The 23,692-nt window shown below is 37.5% G+C and overlaps 1 protein-coding gene across 1 annotated transcript in view; it reads right to left on the reverse strand.

Moving 5' to 3' along the window:
- Positions 1–23,692, reverse strand: part of LOC103901893 — an 84,884-nt gene that overhangs the window by 19,045 nt on the left and 42,147 nt on the right.

Below are 23,692 nucleotides of genomic sequence, written 5' to 3' on the forward strand. Positions count from 1 at the left end.
TTGTGAAGAGACACTTACAATGTGTGGTTATACAGATGCCAAAACTAAGGGCTTTCAAAGCCCTAAGAGACAGCCTGAGACAGATCCATTGTATGAATTCATGCTCTTATGGACAACCTATTTATTAGACCGATTTCTGGAGCTGTTAGTAACAGACTCTGGGGGAGCCAGTCGGCAATTGTTTCCCTGTTATTGGGGGATATCCTGCTGGAGTCAATTATGTATGTTGCATAATTGTAATTTTGATTGCTTATTCCTAGAAAGATTCTTTGTATCATGAATTGATTGATGCTGAAAGAACTTCAGTGCACAAGGAGGAATGTGAAAACTCAAAAATTTGTGCTCCGAGCAAACAGAGGAATTGTGTCTTGTTACTAGGTGTGAAAAGACTCCAAGGTTTTGCAGAGAAAGTTTTGGCCAAGAGTGAAACAGAGGAGCATGCTTTTGTAGCACAGGGCATGCTTTAGTTTATGGGATGAGTCAGCATCCCAAGAAACTGATTTGGAGCAGAGGGGGGAAGAGACTCATTCAGAGTGGGATTCTTAGCGAGGCACTGGATTTTCATCAAAGATACGGCTTTTTAGTAGGCAGAAGCTCAGGCAACACGGCGGTCCTGTTGGCCTTAACATCTAACAAATTGTTGAAATAGAAAACCATCACAATGAGCACTTAAAATTTACTCATTAAAAACCTGAAAGTAAATAAACTTAATTTATTGCCCTTTGGGCTCCCCCATATGTGTAAACAGTAACCCAAGGATGGTGCCAAACCTGTGCTTTAGTCCAGGCTGTCCTAGTGTTTAAACTGGCTACATGCCTTGCAGAGAGGTTAGGTTTGGTGCAGTCATTCTCATTTCATCCTCCCTAGTTTGGCCTGATACTGTGTAAGGAAGGAACTGTGTGGGCAGGCAGACCTCACCTTAAAACAGTGTGGAAGTATTGTGGTGCAGTAGGTACACCCAGCGATTCACCAGGTGACCGCAGACTGAGCTGAGCTCTATCTGGCTTCTGCGCCTTTGTTCCAGGCAAGCAGTTCTACACAGCAACATTACTACTCTTACTTCCATCCCATTTTGATTTTTCAGTTGAAACGCACTCATGTTGTATGTGGCAAAAACTATAACTGCTTTCCTCTGTGTTTAAAAAAAAAAAAAAGTAAAATTCTCTAGGTGTATTATTTAAGTTCAGTAATACATCTGCTTAAGGGACAGAAATGGAAAATGCAAGAATATCCCAAACTATGAAAAGTCGGAATAACTCCAGTAACTTATTCCCAAGTCAAATATCGTTTTGAGACAAGCTAAAGAGAGAGTATCAAAAGTTAAACAATAAGTTTCCTCTAGAGAATCAACTGGTGACATATGATTATATGTGAATTAATTGTCCATAGATGTATTCATGGGGGATCGTACTGCTAATGGAGGGGAGGTAAATGTTAGAAATGATGGGATAAAGGATTCAGGATTTCAGCAGATAGAATCCCTGCTTAAGTAAAAGGCTCTGTATGTTTGTTTGTGGACAAAAGTTTGGGCATGCAGTAAAGGTAACCAAATTTGGGCCTAGGCCTTGAAAACAAGTTGCGATAAGCACCCATTTTCCTATCCTTAATCCACAGCTTATTGAAAAACAAACAAACACCCCCCACACACACTCCCAAATTAAAAAGAAATCTCCCATTAGCTGCTCAGGATCAGACTATGTACCAAGTAAACCAGAATTTAATTGATGCAAGAAATTATTGGAGATGCATATATACCAAGACCAGCTTTCAAATACGGCATGGATATATTTTTATATCTGGCTGTATGCCAGTCAAACAGATAAATAATTTGTTTCCTGCAGAAACTAAGGCTAACAAAATTTTGCTCTTTTGAATGTTCTGTAAAGTGAATATGTGCTTTTGGAAGAGCAAGTGCTTTTTACATGGATAGTTTTTACAAGCAGATAGTTTTCAGCAATGCTTTCCCCACTCTTCCTTTGGGATATACCACTTAGTGTCTTGCAGTCACAATAAGCTTAAAAAGAAGATGATGGCTTCAAGCCAATGTATATTATCATTGGCTAACGCTTGACATTGAAAGAACTGACTAGAAATATAAAAAAACCTGGGGAATTAGCATGTAGTAGGGCTTTTGTTAATTTTTTGGAAGCACTTGATTGTTGGCTGAGAATCTTTATGAGCAATTAAGATAGACAGCCAAGAAATGTGCTGAGCTTTTACAAAGCATTTTATGCCAAAAGACAAAACTGAATTTTCTGAAAATTAAACTGATTCTGTAGCATTAAATCAAAAGGGTATGGAAAACTGTCCTACTTAATACTCTTAGCGCAAAGACTTTTTGGGTATGGGATATATGTTTGCGGGGTAGATTCCGCTGATCTTACGACCATTGCACTAGAACTAAACTTCCTCAAAGTTTACAAATTTCTAACAGTGTTTCTCTTTTGAACAGTTTTTTTAACTATCTCTGTTGGTAATATGTCCAACAAGTGTGTACTCCTGCTGGCTTTCCATAGCCTTGTTTATTCAGGTTTTTGCCAATTCTGTCTTTGAAAGATGCAAGTATCACAGCAGTGCCAATTAGTTTAAATCACAACTGCAGGGAATTGACACCTGAACTGAAAGTACTGGTGGATAGTTCATTGGTAATTTTGGAGATCTTGCAAAGATAAAAGGGAAGAATCAACTTTGTTGCTATCATGATGAGAACATGAGCCTGGGGTGTGAGGTTGCCCCATGGACTATCAGGCTTGTGGTCTACAAATTGAAGTCGAGTAGTACTGAAACTGGAGTTGGTGATAAACTTCCTGTCAAGTTCAGTGGGAAAGAAAAGAGGCTACAGTGAGTGCTTTCGGATCTTTTGAAACTTGGACAACTTCTAAATGATCCTCTTAACAGGAAGGGGCGTCTAAAGAAAAGAAGAGTAGACTAGATTGTTGTTGTGTATTGTTTAGCTATGGAAGCCAGCTGGTATCTTAACACATTGACTATTTCAGAGATTCCTGTGGTGCCACCCAGTGTGAGCACTAATATTTGGTCCTATTTTGCTTTATAGGAATTTAACAGGTTAGCAGTGACTTCAAATAGAAAGTACTCTCTATTATACTCTCCACTTGTACTTGAGGTGTTATTTTTTTATTTCAAGACAGCCCATTTATCTAGCATGTTCTCAGGGCTTCCTTAGCTGTTCCAAATCTTGTCTATTTTCTCTCTTGTTTCTCACCATCATGAATCTTTCTTTTTTTTATGCTCTTAATCTAATTTAACCCAGCCTCTGGTAAAGACAAGATATATTACAATATTGCTCTTATTAGAAGGAATGAATAACTCCCCATAGTCTAGCTCCTAAAACAATATGCAGTTGATAAACTTATCTTATGGTAGTATTTTCAGTTTGACACTGAAAGTCCTCCAGACTTTACAGACTGATTTACTACTATGGGAATTGCTCAGGTGACTAACAACTACAGAATGAGACGCTATGTTGATAAAAATTCTTCAGTTTTGAATTTTTTGGGGCCAAAAGATATTTACGTTACTTTTGGCAAAGGAACATCTTATAGATTTTTCTACTCTTATCCAAATACATCTTCTTTCGATAAACTGTACATTTATGTATATAAAAATGCTATGTTTTTTTCAGCCAGAATAGAAGTATCTGGAAATTTATGTAAAGCCCATAAATATAACAGCAATAGCAGAATGCTAACCTTTTTTTTGAGGTAAGTTGTATTTTTTCCATGAAACTGCAAATTGTAAACAATACATGCATAAATATGAATACTCTATATCTAATCCTCTAAGTATGAGTTATATGCACAAACCATTGCTTTTATCCAGTGATGGGAGTTGTGTAACTAACCAGACAGGGCACAAATGGAACATGCTGGCTGTTGCAGCCATGAATACAATGCAAGGGGCACATATGGCTGAGCGAACACTTAATTTAGAATGAGACCACTAGTGGAAAATTGCCTACACTATCCATTCAGTGTTAGACAATAAATTATCAATCTGCAAAATCCCTTAAACATCACATTGTATTATTTTACCCAGTGCTCCTGCATCTCAACAGACCAACTTGTAAAGTAACTCCACATAACTGAAGGAGGTGTAGTACAACTCGACTTTTTTGGCATATGTTGTGCTTTCTACTTCTCATTAATCTGTCTCTGAAGGGACACTTCTTATCCCTTTCTGACTTGGCAGTAAGTAATGTTGACATTTCAGTTGGGTCAGATCCTGTCAGAGTAAAATGTCTTGGTGTGCAGATGTGTCATGGGAGCTTAGTTCATCCAAGATATAGCCCTTTATTAGGAGTGGCTTCTCTCTTCTTCACTGGCTTTTACCTGCTTGTATTCCAGATGAGACAGAAGGGAAGCACTACATATAAATGAAAATCACTTCTCTCCATACTGAAATGGTTGCGGGTTTGCTTCCCCCCCCCCCCCCCTTTTTTTTTTTTCCCTGAAGACACATCAGCTCTAGTGAAGCCACAATTGTCTCTGTAATTGATAGAGTTTTCTTTGTTCCCTTTAAAAATCAGAGATGATTTTAAGGCTGGATCTTACTAAGATAACCAAATCTCTTCCCCTGGTTTAAAATCTCTCAATCATCTTAAAAATGATAATTCATGTTATCACTGGTGGAGAGGATGAGACATGGAGTGGTTTTGTTTCCCAGACTGAAATGTGTGAGAACAGCTCATGAAGAAGTGCTGATGTGTTGTACTAGAAGGATTTTGTGTGCAGAATCATGTATCTCTACATCCCTGCCAGCCTCAGTTAAGCCTTGCCTGAGGACAGAATCACTAAGTGTGATTACTTGCTGAACTAGAGCTGAAGCACACTGAGAAAAATACTGTATTGCATGTACACCCTGGGTTAGTACAAATTGTTTGGGGTTGATGATCTAGCACCTCCTATTACCTTTAAATACACTGTATTAACAAAGTGTACAGGACTGGAAATGAGTAGGAGGAAGGTCAGTATAGGATAGTGCATAGTGTACTTTGATTTTTAAATAATCATAACAAAGTGTCTCAAATACCCAAGCAATTTAAAGCATGTTTCTGATATCCTTATTTTTTTAATCCTTGGCTGGGACGGTGTTGGAATATGCAGTCTCTTTATCAAGGGGAGGAGATTGACAGAAGGTAAGAAGGAGTTGAGAGGTCCCAGTAAGGCACACAGACAAACTAAATTAGTGGAATCGATGAAGATTTTGTTGATTCTGCCTTTATGAATGGTTCCTGTTCAAAGATGATTTAGTCTGGCCAAGAGTGACCAATTGGATTCTGCACTTGCTGCTGTACTGTGAAATAAGCCTCTGGCTGCAGCTGCTATCAGGCTGCTATCAAACTGCTTATTTCTGTAGCTCCCAGGCAGGAGTTCACAAAATGAGTAAGGTTAGGTGCATTACAAAAACAAGCTGAAAAAGGTTTTGGATTACAGGCGCCGGCTTTGTACAGAGCATCACTGTAGCAAGGGAGAGAGGGATATTATTCAAGTCATTGAATGCAAAGGTCCCACAGGAGCTAAATTTAAAAAAAAAAAAAAAAGGTCTCTTGATTCAAAGCTATTCCATCTGGATCCTGAGAAAGGTTGGAACTTCTCACTTACACTAGATAAATGCCAGGATGTCATCTGCTTATGGGACTTACCTTGGTTATGCCAAGTATATATGAGGAGTGGCTTCAGATCGAAATGTGGCCTGTATTTGATTTACATTTATACTTGGTTCAACTCTTATTTTTGTGCAAACAACCTGCCAGTTTTAAACGGAATGGCAATTTAACAAGTTTTGATTTTATTTTTTTAACCTCTCCAATCCCTAGGTATAGTGAAAGTATTAAAAAAAAATTCAGTAATTCCATAAAAGGAAAAGCTTATGAGAACAGCTCAGCTCTGTCAGACATGATATTGAAATCAGCACATTTTCCATGGAACACTTGGGATGGATCTATGCTTTCTTCTGACTCCCTGGTTAAGAGGCCCACTTAATGATAAAACTGGAACCGAATGCTCCCCCCCGCCATTACAAAAAAGAGGAAAATACCATGCTTTTTACTAATTCTGACCAGTTTGGATAGGGAAGAAACTAGGTATGTTCTCCTCAAATAGCTTCTTACAATCTACTTCTTGTCTTCTCACAAGACTACCTTCTGTGCCTCTGGTGAAAGATTAATTTTGGCACACCTGTTGTTGAGTGCTCCATCAAATAAGATCTACAGCAGCTGTGATGGCAACTTAGTAAGGTAGGAATAACTAGGGACCCAGAAAGACTTAAAAACTGAGTAAGTGCAGGGAGTTTGTAGCTATCGTTAAAGTATGGAAGATGGAAAATCGGTCACTGAAGAAAGGGTTTTGTAGGTCTGGCTATGGCAATGGCTTGTGTCAAGTTTAATGAATTAGGTGGCACTGCCTTAACATTTGAATGCATTGAATGTTTGGGTTCTTGCCCTCTAAAGCAGCAATACAGTAGTGCAGACTGTGATGCTACAATGCAAACTCACATCTGTGTGTTTTTAACACTACTCAGCTCACCAGTTATACTCATTCAGCTATCTGAACACTGCGCATCAGATTCTTCCTGTATTTAGAGAGATACAGGAAGCAGATAAGAACTGCTACTTTAAATAGTGTTTAAAAGGAGCTGATGATGATGCTAAGAACAGGCAAGGCTATTGGTCCTTTTGTATTTATTTTATTATCTTGTAGCAAAGTTGAGTAAATGAGTGGAAGACTAGAATAATCTGGGAAATGTCCTCTCTATAAATCAGTTTTACAAGAGCCATACAAATAGTATATATACAATAGGAAAGGAATTTTCAGTTCAGGAGGCCCAGGAGCATATTTAATTCTCTCACACTGCTTGCCTCTGCTACCTACAGCCTAGGGGCCAGTCACGTGTTGTCCTCCTGTTCTGTATGCTTTTCTGATTTGCACACGTAAAATTAAACTGCCTCTTAAGCTACAGTTGATATTCAATAATAACCGTATAGGGATTGCTTCAAACTTTTACCTTAATGTGGCTTGTAAAGGGCATCGTATGGTGTACATATTCATAGATTAAAGATTGGTTGATCTAGTTTAGCTCATGTGTATTGCAGCTTAAACTATTTCATCCACTTACTGCTTATGAGAGCCCATTAACTTGTGCTTGATGGTAGCTTATCTTCTGGAATGGTACTTAGGAGTTATTTGGCAAAGTTGATGAATAAATAAAGTTTTGCTGTCAGTTGCTGCAACTGTGACATTTAAACAGTTCCCAAAAATATCTTTTTCATTATTATTTTTAAATTTGTAAACAGTTCCCAAAAATATATGTTATTCATTATTATTTTTAAATTTGAGGTAAAAATCTTTCTATACAAATGGCTAACTAGTCTTGCCTGATTATTGCTACTGTGGGAGATACTTCAGCATAATCCAAACTCATATGAATGCCATTAACCAGGCAGGACCCATAAATTTAGACAAAGTTTCTCTGCAGCTCACATTGCTTATTTGATCTTTCTCACTGCATATATATGTTCTAATCATAATTAAAACTTTTCACTGAATTAATAGTAAAAAATCAAAACCTTATTCAGAACATGAGACTGTGTGGTAGGGACATTTCAGCTTTATCTGATGCACTCAGCTTAAAGTGAATTTGGAGCATACTTACAGGTTCAAAAGCTGCCCATGACCTTGAGAAGCTCATCTAAGGCAGAAAGGGTGGCCTTTCCTCTGAGATATCTAACTCTACCTTTTTATCATGTCTGCTGGCTATCAGATAATGACTTTTCTCTTCTTGCATTGACATCCTTATTATAGAGCAAGAATGAATAAGATTGGATCACCAGCAGCCTGCAAATTGAGGATGTCAGAAGCTAAGAGAATGTGGCTGCATAAGGGCTCAGAAAATAAATCTTTTGAGATGCTGTGGCTTTAGGGTATTATGTTGATGTCACAGCAGCATGTATAGGTGCTGTTTCAAATTAACAGGAAAAATCTTCCAATTTTCAGATCCATGGTCTATTTTATCAACATGATAAATACCACTGCAGTGAAACAAATCACTCTGGAAGTGTAACAGCCCACTTTGTGATGGACAATATATTTCTTCCCCTATTTTCTCATATACAAACAACTTTGAACTAATACAATTTTATAAGCAGGACCTGAACCTATTACTTTTTTCAGAAATTCTATATTAGGGCTTGGAAATAAGTATGATGAGAATCCTATTTTACCCATTAAAGTAAAGTTACCTTCATAAGCTCAGATCCAACTTAGGTTGGTAGTGACTTGACCAGGGCAAAAGCAATAATTATTTTTTTTATTGTGAGAAACTCTGGTATTTTGGCACATAAACTTCTCATATAGAATTTGGAAAAAAATGTAGCAGTATAATAATTTTTCTTTTTATTCTGAAAGGGAAAGGTTTGAAAAATTGTAATTGGCAAATAATTCTATATTTTACCTCAGCAGTCTGTCTGCTTGAACTGTGATCTAGATGTGTCATGTCTTCTCTTTAGGAGGTTGAGGTCTGTCTGAACTATATCTGATGTGACCTAAAGAGGTAGCTATAGGGCAGATGACAGCTCATGGAAGATGTAGCCCAGGCAGGAAACCTAATCTATATTGGGGGAAAAAACCCCAAAAGCCAAAACTTTCCACAGAAAAATTCCATTCTTCACAAACTTTACTTTCCACCTCCACAGAGAAAATGAGAAGGTAGTAATGAAATTCTTGCTAGCTCTAACAGTAACAACTGGTGAGCAGCTGACTTGTGTTCTATTGCCCACTATATGCATTTATGAATCTGTAAATCAGCTATCCACTTCTGATTATTATTAAATTGGCTGAAATTTATAAGACTTATTAAATTATGAAGTTTTTTATTTTCCTTTTGTTGCATTGAACTATTCAATTGGTTCCATTAACCAGCAGCTTTCAGCAATCATTAACCAGCTCACATGATTTGAAACTCTGGAAAAGAGCTAATAAAGATGGTATCTGCAACAAAGTTCTGAGATTGAACTACTAACTGAGCTTCAGGAATTATATCGACCTTATATATACACCTCAAATACTCCTTCTAGAGTGCTTGTGGCTATGTGCTGCTTCTGCTGCTTCTTATTTAGAACTTTTCCTATTGAAATAATCCTATTTCTTTTTCCATCCTCATCTCCAGTCTTCAACAGCAGTAATCTACTAAAAAAAAAATATGTGGAGGAATGATTGATGTTCACTACTTAGAAAATAATGACAACAACTGAAATACTGGTCTAGCTAGTTATGTAAGGAACTGGGCACTAAGATAGAAATATGTTAACAAATGCTGGAATCCAAAGATCCTTCTGATATATCTCAGCCTTTCTTTCAAGGTGACTTGAATTTTTTTAAATAATTAAAATGGTTTTGCAGTGGTGTTATGCACTTCTGTATGAATTATGGTGTTGATGTCACAGAGTATACAAAGCCTATAGTATGACTTACATTATAATTTGTATCTGTAAAAGCTACAGCAGTATCTGCCTGCATAAATCGAGGAGTTTTCTCATACCATTAAGAAGTGATTTCATTCCCTCGGATTTTGTCTGAATAGGACTAGGACGTCTGCTTAGACAGCTGCAGGAATGTCAATAACAGCAAACCAGATACTGATTCTTGGGACGATTTCAATCACCTAGTCTCTTTGTTGCTAAAGGAGCCACCACAATTCAAGGACACTGAAAGATCTATAGAAATTAAATTACTCAAACATTTACTATTCGAAAAACTGGGGGGAAAAATCCTTTTCTTTAAAATCTCTATTGCTTACTATATAGCGATATAACTATACTTTTCTATATAAACTGCAGCATGTATATGTGTATACTTTAAATATAAAATGTAGTTTCCACTTCAAGGCTAGTTTCAGCATAGGGTAAATATCGATAGCTGCTAGAGATGAGGTAGCTACACCTTCCTATCTGCTTGGAAGTCGGAAGAGGTCCTGGGTTGTTCCCCAAACAGAAGACATGCACTAAGAAGGACTGATACTTACAGATGTCCTGAGAAACATCTGTGTATGCTGCACCATTTTCTCTCCAGGCAATTAGAAGTCTAGGCTGTGGGTAGTCCTCCCTGTTCTTAAAACTAAGCTATTTATTATTTTCAAAGAGGATTTTAAAAAAAGAATATATTTCTAAAGGAAACAGAAATTGCAGTGTGCGTTGTTCTGCATTGCTACCGAATGAGATTGAGTGAGAATAGTAATAGAAACATGCAGAGTAAGACTAGAAGAACTTTGCCTTTTTCTGTGAGCACACTGTTTCTTAGATTAGAATCCATTTAAATAATTATATGTTATGGGAAAGATGATTAAATTTTAAATTACAAAGGTTTTATTAAATCCGTTTGCAATGAACAGTGTTGCATGTAGGTTAGAACCTCTGCAATGCCCACAGAGCACCCCTGACAATGTCTTAACCTGGAATACTGACTGTTTTTAAAGCTAGCTAGTTTTTGTGGCCTTTTGAACAAAAGGGACCAGAAAATGGTTCAGTCCCAGAAAAGAAGAGTTCCGTGCAGGGGTGGTTATAATAAGACTACCTAAATGAAAGCCCTGTTAGGGATACTGCCTGGAATAACAGGGAGAGAGAAATACCATCCAGCTTCCACATTCTCGCAGTAGTGGTGTTCACATCAGAGAGATGTGCTTTGTATGTTTAGTCTAATGTTAAAGGTCACTAACTGTTCTTACAGTTTATCAGGTAACTGTGATTTCATCTCTGGACACAATTCGCTATTTCAGATGAGGCAGAACGATCTTCCTTTGAGTATTAACCCACCACTGCAGCACAAATTGACCCTTGATTGCTTCCTGAGCCCTGCTGTTAACTCCTAACATGCCTGTATGCAAACTATCCTACCTCTTTTACTTCTATTAATATTCATAGTGGAAATGTGTCTGTTAAATTGTTCCCATTTACACACTGGAGAGGAAAAAAACGAATTTTTGAAAAAAGCTATGGGATTCTTGGTGGAGAAACTAGTATCTAGGCTGATGTAAAATCCTCTTCTATCCCCTTTCAAGTGCATGGGCAAATATATGGGGAAAGATATAAACAAACTTTGTAATAGAAAAGGAAGTTATTTCTGCCCCTGGTTATCCTGATCACACATGACTGCAAAGGGATTTTCATCTACATACCTGCTAACAGCAAAGACTTTTACAATTGCTGATTAACAAATTAAAAAAGAATCACAAAAAAAAATGGAACCCCTTCTTTAGTTTCCTATTACCTGCCTTAATTATTCATCTTAACTATGTGTTGGCAGGCAAGAGTTACATTGTTAGGCTCATAATGAGGCCAAGAGGATTCGCATGGTGTGGCCATTTAAGGTGCTTCTATTTAAATTAACTAAACACTTCTTCCCTACCAAAAAGGTATATATTACATTATAGTCTTGCAATACAGGAGAATTCAGAATGCTCTTCAATATAAGGGCAATGTAAAGAATTCACATTAGAAGAATTTGCATATCTAAGTTTAGCAGTCTCTTTGAAATGGTGATAAATTGTATGCACCTGCTCTTATGTGGACTGATATTTGTATGAGAGAGCTGGATACACTGCTACTTCAATTCTGGTGTGAATATATGAACATCTTCAGTTTCTTATGCATGAACAATCAGATTAAAAGACATTTAAAGATTAAAAGCAAATTGAAATTTTATATTCTTTGCATTAGTAGACAATGAAATTTTTTGTGACAAAACTGACAGCATGAAAATAGCTCCTATTTTATATGACACAGTAGAAATACAATGTGTGAGCTGGAGAAAAGTGAATGCTGTTCTGAAAAAGGCTTATTCATGAAAGTGATGTAGCACTGAAAGTAATAAAAGGGGGAAAATGGTGCTCCAGGGTTACTAGAGAAATATCAAATCCTAGCAAAATATAATGGGATATGTGTCATCTGTGCTGGACACCATCTTCATAATGACCTTGCAGTTAAAGACTTGGGGAAAATCCCTTCCAACAGCAGTAGAGTCACAGAGCTTTCAACAGCAGTAAAAACTTGGTCCTTTCCTGTGAAAAGGTGCTATGGCTCTTGGAGGGGACCAAGTAACAACAACCATGATCGAACCCCAGGGCTGGAATTCACATTTTACCCCAGTGAACTCTACAGGTCACCTGTCCAAAGTCTGGTGAGACACATGGCTGAAACCTCAGGCCTCCACCAAAGATCGCCAGTCTGCATGAGTGTTAGCTGAATGAGTGAACCAAGTGAATGCTAAAACAATATGGAAGCCTTGAACTTCAGTTGCTAAAAGCAAGAATAATGCAATGACTGATTAAGTTGCTGAAATTGAATAAAAATAAGCTTAGAAAAGGTGGCTGTTTTCTCTTTAAAGCTCTTGTGCTTTAATGTAAGCATGAACCCCTGATGGTTATCTTAGCTGGAAAGTGAAATATGTAAAAAGCTGAGATGAGCCTCATATTATTAAAAAGCTAACAGTAAAATTTTGATCTGCTGTAGAGACAAGATGTAAACTCAGAATTACCCTATTGCCTCAAAGCAATCTTGAAATATTATGTTACCTCAGAGTAGTAGGTGAACAGCTATTTCTCAGAATTTATAAAACCATGGACTTCACAGCATATCCTAAATAAAATTGTACTGGCAGAATGCCCAGTTAGAATAGCAATGGCAAGTGGATACTTTTTTTTATTGTTTTTTTGTTTTTTTTTTTTTTTTTGTAAATCCAAAGTGCCCACTGTCCTGAAGCTTGAGGAAAAACATTAAATGGGAAAGGTTTGAAATCTCTGCATGTATCAAATAGTTCTTTTAACTCCTCATTCTTGTCTTGTGCATCACAAGGTATCTTTTGAGGCGTTTTAATCAAGAGTGGTGGGGGTGTCTTGAAACTGTACTACAGTGATATGTTGTTCATGACTTGGAGAAGGGAGAGGTCCTGCTTTCCATTGTAAACTGGTAAGGGAATGTGGTTTGAAGTTAGGTGTGGTTTTTTTTGGTTTGGTGGTTTGTGTGGGTTGGTTTTTTTGTTTGTTTGTTTCTGGTTTTGGTTTGTGTTTTTTGTTGGTTTTTTTGTTTGTTTGTTTTTTTTTAGCTACTGGAGATAAAGGAACAGATTGCAATTCTTTACCAAGGAAGGTACGGATGCTATGCAAAAATAAAATCCTGTTTGAACCCCTGCCTTCTTCTAGATAGCTTCTGCATTGGTATTAATTGGAGAAATGTGCTAGAAATGTTAACAAGGATAACCACTATGGAGCTACACTTACAGCTTTATAATGTTCAGCCTGTGCAAGTTGTCCTACTACAATTTGTTCTAAAGGCTGTACTGAATATCATATGGTGCAGGGACTTTCACTTTAGATCCTCTGATCTCCCTTGTGCTGACAGCATATGATACAAGAAATGTCATGCTGTTTGGATTATTAAAATCATCAATGTATTCATATTTACTGTGTCACTTGTTAATACTATCTTGTTAAGTCCTTCTGGGGATGAGATCACAGATTTTTCTAACTAGCAGCTGCTGCATAGTTTCCTAAAATACCAGATTTTAGGGTTGGGCCAAGGAAGACAGGGTTGATGATAAAAACAGATGGCCTCATTGCTAACAATATACCTGAGCTTGCAAGACCTGAATGCTTGTGAAGGTGTGGGCAACCTTGTTGATTCAGGAAGTGTTAAGACTGTTCAGTGAGCTTTTTGGTTCTGAAAGGAAAGTCACTGCTCCTGTTCATCTCCTATGTTACTTGGAGATAAACGCTGTCTGTGAAGAAAGATTAGAGATAGCCTAATAATGCGTATGTTTATTCTTCATGTTGCCCTTTATCAGTGTTTGATTACCCAAAAACTCTGTAGAGAGAAACATATACATACCAACCTTAGAAAATTACTGTGACTGAGATAAAAAGTAATGAACAATGTATAATGCATCTTGACAAATATTGTAAATTAATGATTACTGACTGTGTGAATCACGGTCCTATTTCCTCTGATTAATTTAGCACAAGATTTCTTTTTTTACTCTCTCACTGACTATGAGGAAGATATCACTGATGAAGCACGGGTACCCTGTAATTTCTTTTGCACTACTACTACTCTATCCGAACAGGTCTTCATCACAAGCTCCTGAATCATTATAGGAGGAATCAATACAGTGTCCAGTCAAATTATTTTGTGCACCGGCTCAGTTATCTGCTCATCTCTCAATTATTCTAAACATGAAATTACAAAGAAGCAGAGACTTCACCGAGGTAGGATTCCAAATGAGCAGGATGTCACTAAGATGTGCTGGGGGAACGCTGTCTTTTTTGAAAACTGCATTCATACCAATTTTACATGTGCAGGTTTAATGTACATGCATAATGATCATGGTATGAGATCAAATTAATTATTCACCCATGCAAGCATCTATAAGTTAGGAACAGAACTATAATCATTATTTGCAAGCTTATTGAATTAATTTGAAATACACTTTTTTTGGTAATGTTTATTTTTTCAATGATGTCTTTATTTTACTCCACTGGAATTTTGGCAAATTGTTTCTGATCTTAGTAATAACTTTTTGTGTAAACTCTAAAAGCAATTTTAAGCAGAGAAATCTAACTTCAAGGTTTTGCCTTGTCTTGAAGTAACAATTTTTAATTAATATGTTCCTGTAAAGACAGCATACTTAATCTTCATTATTGGTATTGGATTACAAGAATAAATGTGGGAGAAGGGTGCTTGAACCTTGGAATAACATGTAGTTGATCTGTCACGTTTGCTTTAGATGTGGCTTCTTTAGGGTGACAATACCTTCCTGAGTGGAAGGTGGAGATCATGGCGGAGATGGTAAGGAAATCCTCATCTGTGAGAATGGGATCTTTCTTTTCAAAGACCATTTGTACCAGTTGTTCCGTTAAGCTCTGTTCAAATAAAAATACATTCAACTTATTTGTCCTAATAGTTAACACTGAAGAGCCAATGAAAACAGTAACACCTCTTCCTTCTGCTCTAGCACCTTGTCTCTGCTCCTTGCACAGAACAGCTTGTTTAGGGTGGACAGGAAAAAGATGCAGCAAGTTCAGTCACTAGCCTGTTCAGTTAGGTCAAAGACTGGGTTAAAAGGATTAGTTGCCTTATCACAAAAAGCAGTCCTGGCTGCAGTGTGCAATTTGGGGCTCAGAGGCCTGGGGCGAGAGGAATGGGTTGCAGCCATGGGCCCCATCAGTATGTATGTAAGACTTGTATGGAACCTCTTTCTATGGTAGGGATGTGGTGACATTTGTGACAGATGTCTTTGAATTAATGGAATATTTCACTAGTCTTATTTACTCTATAACTGTCCTTTGGATTCTTACTCAAGATAATTTAATATGAATATATGAAACCCATAAAATCCATGTCTGCCTCCTACAAATGTGTATCTACATATATTATCTCATATAGTTGCTGTGCTATGATCCCAAATCAAGATTAATATGAAATCAGTTTGCCTGATGTCAGCCTTAATCTTAGCTTTCACTTATCATCCCTTAATAAAGAGCTCTTCTCATTCTTGTTGATACTGATAAAATTAGGCTTTTTTTCACTGCAGCTTAGCAGACTGACGCAAGGTTTTCATGTTTTCATAAAGTGGTAGGACAGATGCTGACTTTAAGGCATGTTTTATTTCCATTTGATGAATGCCAGTTTGCCTGTCCTTCATAACTGCGGAGGAGACAGAGGAGGCAGGCTTCTCACCTCTCTCTTCCCTTCTGACTTGGATGAAACAAGTGCTAGAGGGAGTGGACTGAGAGCAGAACTATCCCCATATAACTCTCATGCTGCAGGCGCACCATTTTTCTAAGTAACATGTGGCAGGGCATTGTGGTTCCCTATATAACAGGCACATGGCTTTTGGTAGGTTACAGAAGGAAAATCTGTGGACTTATTTTGCATTGTGTTAGCTCTCTCTTAGGATAAAATAGTGTCCTATACAGTGGGGAGGACGTGGTGCTTGCTGGACTTTGCAGTGCAATGCACAGCTACATGACTGGAAATCTACCACCTATATATCCGACGTAGCTTTTTCTGTCCTAGCAGAAAAGATGATGTTATCAGGAACTTGGCATCCAAAGTCTAAATGCTTGCTCCCTTTTCAAAGGGAAGGCATGGTATTAGTGCTAAAGAGTAGCATGTTACCCAACACCAAATCATTAGGATGTTAGCATCTCTCATGAGACAAGTCAATTTCTCAAGCACCAAACAAGAAACTGAATGTGCACAATTTCAGCACATCGAGACTGTGACCTTTTTTTTTGGCTTGTTCAGTCATGAAATCCCATGCTGACCTCTGTTAGTACAAGTATGATCCAATGTTGTCAGGAGAACACTTTATTGTGTGCCTACTGAAAGGGCCGGCGGTGTTCAAATTGCTTTGCAGTCTTCTCAGTGCAGCCATCTGTCCTCAGGCTATGAATTGACACACCAATGCATTTGAGTAGAGTGGTGCTTTAACTGAGTGTGTTTCGTAAGTCAACAACCAAAAGGGCAATACCTTAACTCTGCTCTTCCTTCAACTGACTTGTCACTTAAATTAAACCAAACTGACACTTTCTGCAGCACATGATCTATGTCTTATGGTCTGTGTTAAGTCATGTTCTAATTCTGCATATTTTCCCTGCACTTTCTATGACCTGTGGAAGAGGGATGAATTACCAGCACACTGTTTCCTTAAGCTGAGCAATTACTTCTAATGAATATTACATGGGTTACGTGAAGATAGAAAATAGTAAAGAGACTTGCTATGGAAACATGGCTTGTTTGTTTTGATTTTTTTTTTTCCTTGATGTTTTCATCTCTTCTGCAGTGGGGATTACTGTGCTATTTATTCTTTATGGTGAAAGTATGGCACTTATGACTGTTAGATTTTTCATATTTTGCTTTATATTCTATAAAAAGTGGAAAATGTAAGTAACATTCCCATACTATCTTTGTGTATTTTGTTTTTATCCTGGTGAGGTTTCCTTTCTCCAGACAACAAAAATTAAGATGTTGCATTATACCTGTGTCATTCATGCATTTTTATCATCAGGTAAACTTTCTGTCATTCTTGCTAACTCATATTCCACGGAGTATTTCCAGAATGGGGTTTCTGTAGTACTTTGCGAAGGCTGTGCTGACTACTATCTCCAGCATAGTACTCAGGGCAAGAAAACATTTGGAGCCCAACAAAACCTTGTGGACTGACCTCACTGCATCTATTGAAGTGATGAATGTGTCTTGTATTTTCATTGACTGACCTCTTTGTTTCTGTATCAATTATGTACTTGTACTTGATTCTGCTGTACTGTATCATATACTATATTCCTAGTATTGAGAATCAGGATTCCTGCAGCAAAGTATGTGTGAAAAAGAGCTAGCTGACAAGCACAGGGATACACACTTTATTCTCTTGGTATTACACTTCTCTTTCTTGAAACTAGTTTCTCTCTGCACTGCTGACACTGAGCCAACAGTTTCAGTCTGTTTCAGTCAGAGAAGGAGCGAGAACAATGATATTTGTAATCCCCTGCTAAATGCAAATAAGTTCTGTGTCTCTTTCTTCTGGGGATTACTTCCCTGAGTCAGTGGAGTTCATTTACATTTTGGTGACATCTACAAGAATTTTGCCAACACAGCTTATTACTGCAAACATTGTATCAGTTCTGACATTTCTCTTTCCTGGGAGAATCCCCAGAATGGCTGGTTTTGTTCTTAGTAGCAGACTTTTGGCTTCCCTAGCAGAGGCACACAGAAAGCAATGCCAGCCTTAACCATTCCTGTCCCTCATCTGGTAGAGCACCGTTCCCTGAGTTAAGCCACAACAACTTTTTATGGCCATGGTGTGAAGCACACTGTGTGAATAAAAACCTTCCCCACAACAATTTTATTCTGGAAGCAGAATCGGCACCCTGACCTTGCTCCTAGAGCAGACGCAGGATTGGTCCCCAGGCCTTGCTTCTAGAGCAGATGCACAAACAACTTATGTCAACACAACTCGGGAGAGCCACGCTGCGGTAGCAGGGCTCACCTATGAACACCAAGTAGATCCAACTCCCAAACAGGCATGTAATTCAACTTCAAATTAATCTAGCACTCCTGGGGCCAGACAACTGAATCCATGGAAAACAAACACTATCCCTGTAATTGCACTAAGGTGGTTATAAAAGGACACTTAATTCCCAGCAAAGAATCTTTTGTCCCATTTAATAGTTATGGCAAGTGCAGTGTTACAAAGATGGTGAAGGACTTATTAGCGCTTCAGGCCAGAAGCATCATCTAAGTCAGACCCTGAACTCTTTAGTCTTCCTTTCACATATCACTGGCTTGTGCATTTTTCTGACTCTCCCACGCAGAAGGATTGAGGGGTTTACTTCTACTTCTCTCCTCAGAGAAGGATGTTATCAGGGTTTCATTAATTTATAAACATCACTTACTAGTTCTGTGAATTACTGTTGTTTATTAGAGTTTCCAATGATGCTTAGTAAGATAGATCAGGAGACTATTTTGTTGTCTACTGTTACTTTTTTTTTTTTCCCTGCCCTGCTTATGTATTTATATATAATATGCATTTATTTGTCATTTTTCTCTCTGGAACAAAGCCTGGCAGCTATAAGCACTTCTCTTGCAATGTAATGATATGAACAAGGCTCTTCTGTTAGCCACTGAGATGAAACCAACCAAATTATTTCAGTCGTGACTTAAGGCATATTTGAATTTAGGATTTCAGGGAGGCTTTATGCCCCCTGGCCCTGCTGACTGTTTTCTATTTACTCTGTATTTTTCATAATATTCTCAATTCTACTGCATATAGCGTTTCCCACTAACTCATGTTTCATAAAGCTAATGTGCCAGAAAGCTGGATTCTGCTATTTATTTATAAAGAGACTGTGGACAGAGAAGTTAGGCCTCAATTCATGAAAGTGCTTATGTGCATACTTTACACACTGTAAATGCATTCTTGATTTTATTCATACAAAATTTTCCAATGCAGGGAGCACTCAGATGCATGTTCAAAAACTGTCACTGTTTTACCTATTTACACTGTGGGAATAGTGTTTGCCTAGCTGATGGGCTCTTGTCTTGTCATTTTGGAAGTTTGTATTATAGAAGTGTTATAATAAAAATTACTGAAATGTTTTAAAATAGCTTTTTCTGAAATTCATAGACTTCTTATTACAGATGAAGGAAAAGACTTATCAAGATAACTCTTTAACTAGATTAGTGTCTTGTCTGTGTTTGCGGGTTTACGGACCAGCCTTTAGCAGGCTGCCTTGATAGAAACTCCCCTTTTAAACCTTACCTTCTCTTCCTGAAAAAAATGCAACCATACAAAGAAGTATTTTAATATATTTCAGAATATAACAATAATACTGATAATTTCTCACTACGAAACTGAACTAGTCTTTCTTTATATCCTATCAAATAATTAAGTATTATTATCTCTGCCTTGAAAATAGCTGTATTCAGCAGAATTGAGCACTTTCTAAGTCCACGGGGCAAGGGCGGGAATTGTTAGAATGACTGTCCCATTTCAGGAAGACCTGGTACTGGCATCTTTGCTTGATAGTACCTGATCATACTCCTTTCGTAAGGCTACTGATTTCCATTAGCCAATTTTAATATTCAGAATATAACAATAATACTGATAATTTCTCACTACGAAACTGAACTAGTCTTTCTTTATATCCTATCAAATAATTAAGTATTATTACCTCTGCCTTGAAAATAGCTGTATTCAGCAGAATTGAGCACTTTCTAAGTCCACGGGGCAAGGGCGGGAATTGTTAGAATGACTGTCCCATTTCAGGAAGACCTGGTACTGGCATCTTTGCTTGATAGTACCTGATCATACTCCTTTCGTAAGGCTACTGATTTCCATTAGCCATTCCTAATTTCTCTAGCTAGGAGACAAAGGGTGCCAGAGCCATGCGGGCTTGCCTTTTATGTTTACTGTATGCCAGAATTCTATGCTTAGTTGTTATTTCCTAAACCCTCTATTCTTTTTAGCTACGTGCTTATAAAAAGATAAGTTATCAAACTAAAGATGCATAATACAGATAAAAGTTCTGCTCTAATTAACAGTTACTTAGGGCTATTTCAATTATGTCCATTGTTCATTTCTGCTTACAGAAGTTTGTATGTGAGTAGGATTTTTATATCAGGCAAGATTAACAAATACTGACCCTCAGCAGACAGTACAATATGCATTAAATAAAACTTAATGTTAGCAAATAAAAGAGAAAAATATGCTGAATAAACATAACAGCACTAGAAGAAGCAGTCTTTCAAATTAATCCTTAGAAAGGATAAATAAAAGTTGTAGAAGAGGATATTGTTGTCATTAGTTTTGATAATCCAGACTAAGGTAGTGCAAGAAATTTATAAACAAGTCCAGCAACACCATTTTTGTATGCAATAGGCTGCATATTGCTGTAACAGGGAAAAAGTAGAGAGTAATTTCCACAACAATCTAAATTATCCTAATAAACCAAAAATGAATTTCATGAATGCTCCAAAGAACTGAAATCTAACTGGAGGCCAAAGCATCTTCTTGTGACTAAGCAAGCAAAGAGTAAGAGTAACAAGTAGCAGTGAATTCAGAACTTAATTGCATGATAAAGATTGTTTAAACTATCATTACAACAATTTGATGTCTTAAGAAGCCTGAATTAGTCAGCAAGATCATAAGAACTGATTTACTAAGGTGCCCCCAAATTAGATGCAGACAGATTTTTTTTTTTCCTTTCCCCCCTCCCTTTATCTTTTTTTGGGATGCTGAAGTCTTTTTCCTGACAGAGAAGCTTGTATTATAAAGATATTCCTGAATATAAGGAATATAATTCTATTGCTTCCTAAGAGTGCTAGGGTACCTATAATACAGCAATTTTTAAAGCTGACAAGTATAGCTATGTACATTTGCTAGGTGAAGAAGTGAAGTTAAAGGAAGATGAAATGACTTCTCAGGAAGAAATTGGCAGACTCAGGACAGACTGGGTCTCTTGAGTTCGGAGTTCTTTCCTGTAAGACAGTGCCTCGGACATGCCTTCCATTTGTGTTTCCTTCAATGACCACTAAAACTAGGTTTTCCTATTTATTTCAGTGGTGCATAACAGTATCACCAGATTAAGAGTAAGTATTCACCCACTTTTGGAACTTCACTTTGGAGCTTAGTTTAGGAATCAATGCTTTATAGGTCTCCCATTTGTAAGGAGAGACTGGATGCATCTACAGGGCAGGCCGAACCTCTATGAATCACCTTCCTGAGTACCTGTCTGTCTCCAGTGACGATCTAGAGTATGTAACACCTGTACTCAAAGGGTCTGTATACCTTCCCTGAAACTGTTTGCAAGGACTAGGAGAAGCTTGGATACAAATTTGCAAGGAGATTGTGAAATGACAAATTCCTTTTCTTCAGTTGGGATAAGTTTAAAAGGACATCTAATGGACTTAACTTGGAATGAATGGAAACAGGAGAATGCATTCATTAGGTTAAAGTTTTTAATATTTTCAATGACTGTTGTCACGCTGTTATCTCAAGCGCTGTTATGTTCACATAATAGTTGTTTAAATAACACTGCCGTGCCTCCCTTGAAATCTGCTTTTCTGACAAGAACTGTCCAAAATCACAGTCTGGATAGTATTCAAACATACTTTCCTCAACAGCCTCATGGTAAGATTATGTTAACCGTCCTGGTTGACTCTAGGCAGGTTTATCAAGAGAGAACTTTCCATAGGCAGGATTACCTACATGACTTTATATAAAGCTGCATAGAGAGTGATGGAGATTATTAATCCAAATGGCCTGTGGTACTTAATAGAAAGGCAATCTGTGGGATTATCTGGTAGATGCAGCTTTTAGAACAAACATAAACCTGGCTCCTGTTAATACGAGCCTTAAATGAAGTCTTCATGACAGTTATCTTCAGTTTTTGTGCAGTGTTTAATTACTTTAATAATAAAAAGAGAAGTATCAAGTGACATAGAAGACACTTAATTTCTTTGGTACAAAAGACTCCAGTCATGTAACCCTTGGAAGTGCGAGCAACGATTGCACAGGTTATGACTATCTTTGGCTTCAGTGGGGCAAATTCATTGGTTCCCATGAAAATATGTGTTTAAATCTGAAGCAGAATTTTAGCCTTTAATACTACTTTCTCATGGTTTTAGGAAAGTCTCTAAATAATACAGCCTTAAAAAAAAGCACATAGATAATTTGAGACACTAAATGATAGCTAAAATTTTTGTATGCATGTAAGCTTCTATGCTAAATGGTTGGCATTTTCCATTCCAGAGGACTGGAAAAGAAGTAGGTGAAGGCAAGTACATCTTAAGTGCTATTTTGCTGAGTGTATTTTCTCAGAAATCTATGGTTAACCCTTGAGCAGAGATTATACGTTTGATTTCCTCTTACGGCAAGGGAAATATTAGCTTGTTTTCTCAACTGGAACAAATCCATGCATTGCTTCTCAGGGTAGCTTCCCTTGAGTACATGTGGTACAATGCTTTTGTTAAGACTTAGCAGTGGTTCTACTGATTCAAGAGGATTTAACAGTGAAAAATCACTGTCGGTCAAGTTAAGAAAAGAGAGCACAAGAAAGAGAAAGGGGGAGAAAGAGAGAGGAAGAAACATACGAGAATGCATTTTTTTTAATGTGGTGATTCTGGTTGACTGGTACAGGAAGGAATAGGCAAATACATTCATACTTGAAATACACTTTAAATAGTCCATGTTCTTTCCCATTAGGCTGAATTTCATGGTAGCTGCACATTAAATGAAATACTTTCATGTCAGTGTTTTGCTTCCTAAATGCTAAAATTAAGCTCTTAGAGTAAGCTAAGGAAGTAACTGTTTTATCTCTGAAAGCCAAGATAACTATGGAGGGTAAAAATTAACTGAATTATGGGGATTTATAATCCTGCATTATGAATTAATTCCTGTTTTATTTTTTCTTTCTGCATTAAGGCACCTCTTTTACAGAGCTGTGTTTATATATGTGTATGCACACATCACCTGTTGGTAAGCATATACTGTTGCTTGTGTGAGAATCATCTCTATGAATGCACACACATAGCTTGTCAAGCTGTTGTTGATTACTGTGATGCCATAAACAGCCTTTTAGGAATATCAGAGCTATGGCTCAACACACCAACTGGTACTGTTATTCTTTACTTGTATCACCATAATGCATAGAAGCCATGGTTAGGAAACTGGATGTGTGAGGTGCTACAAAAAGAACAAAGATTCCCTCCTCTCAAAAGAACTTACCTGCATTCTTCTTGTTCGATGCACCACTTGTTGAGGCTCTTTCTGCCAGAGCTAGACTATGGTTTGCAGCAATAGCACGGATGTTTTCCATCTTTTAGCAACATGCTAAACTTATGATGGAAATCTCTCCTGAAATAGAGCCTCACTGGAAAGTCAGTTCTTACTTTCAGTAGATAGTGTGGATGTTGATTTTGAGGACCCAAGATTTTCCTGATTCCCTTCCCTTCCCTGAAAATCCACCTTACTGTGGCTAGCTGCAAAGCTTTTCCCATACATGCCTAGGTCTGAAAGGATGTGTAAAATACTATAGTCTGTCTTTCCTTTATAACCACCATTCTGTGTGTAAGCCCTCTGGAATCTTTCTCACTGTCTCAAATAGGAAACATTGAAAGTCTCTGCCA

The sequence above is a fragment of the Aptenodytes forsteri genome, unplaced genomic scaffold (assembly GCF_000699145.1).
Source record: "Aptenodytes forsteri isolate BGI_AS27 unplaced genomic scaffold, ASM69914v1 Scaffold70, whole genome shotgun sequence".
NCBI classification, from domain to species: domain Eukaryota; kingdom Metazoa; phylum Chordata; class Aves; order Sphenisciformes; family Spheniscidae; genus Aptenodytes; species Aptenodytes forsteri.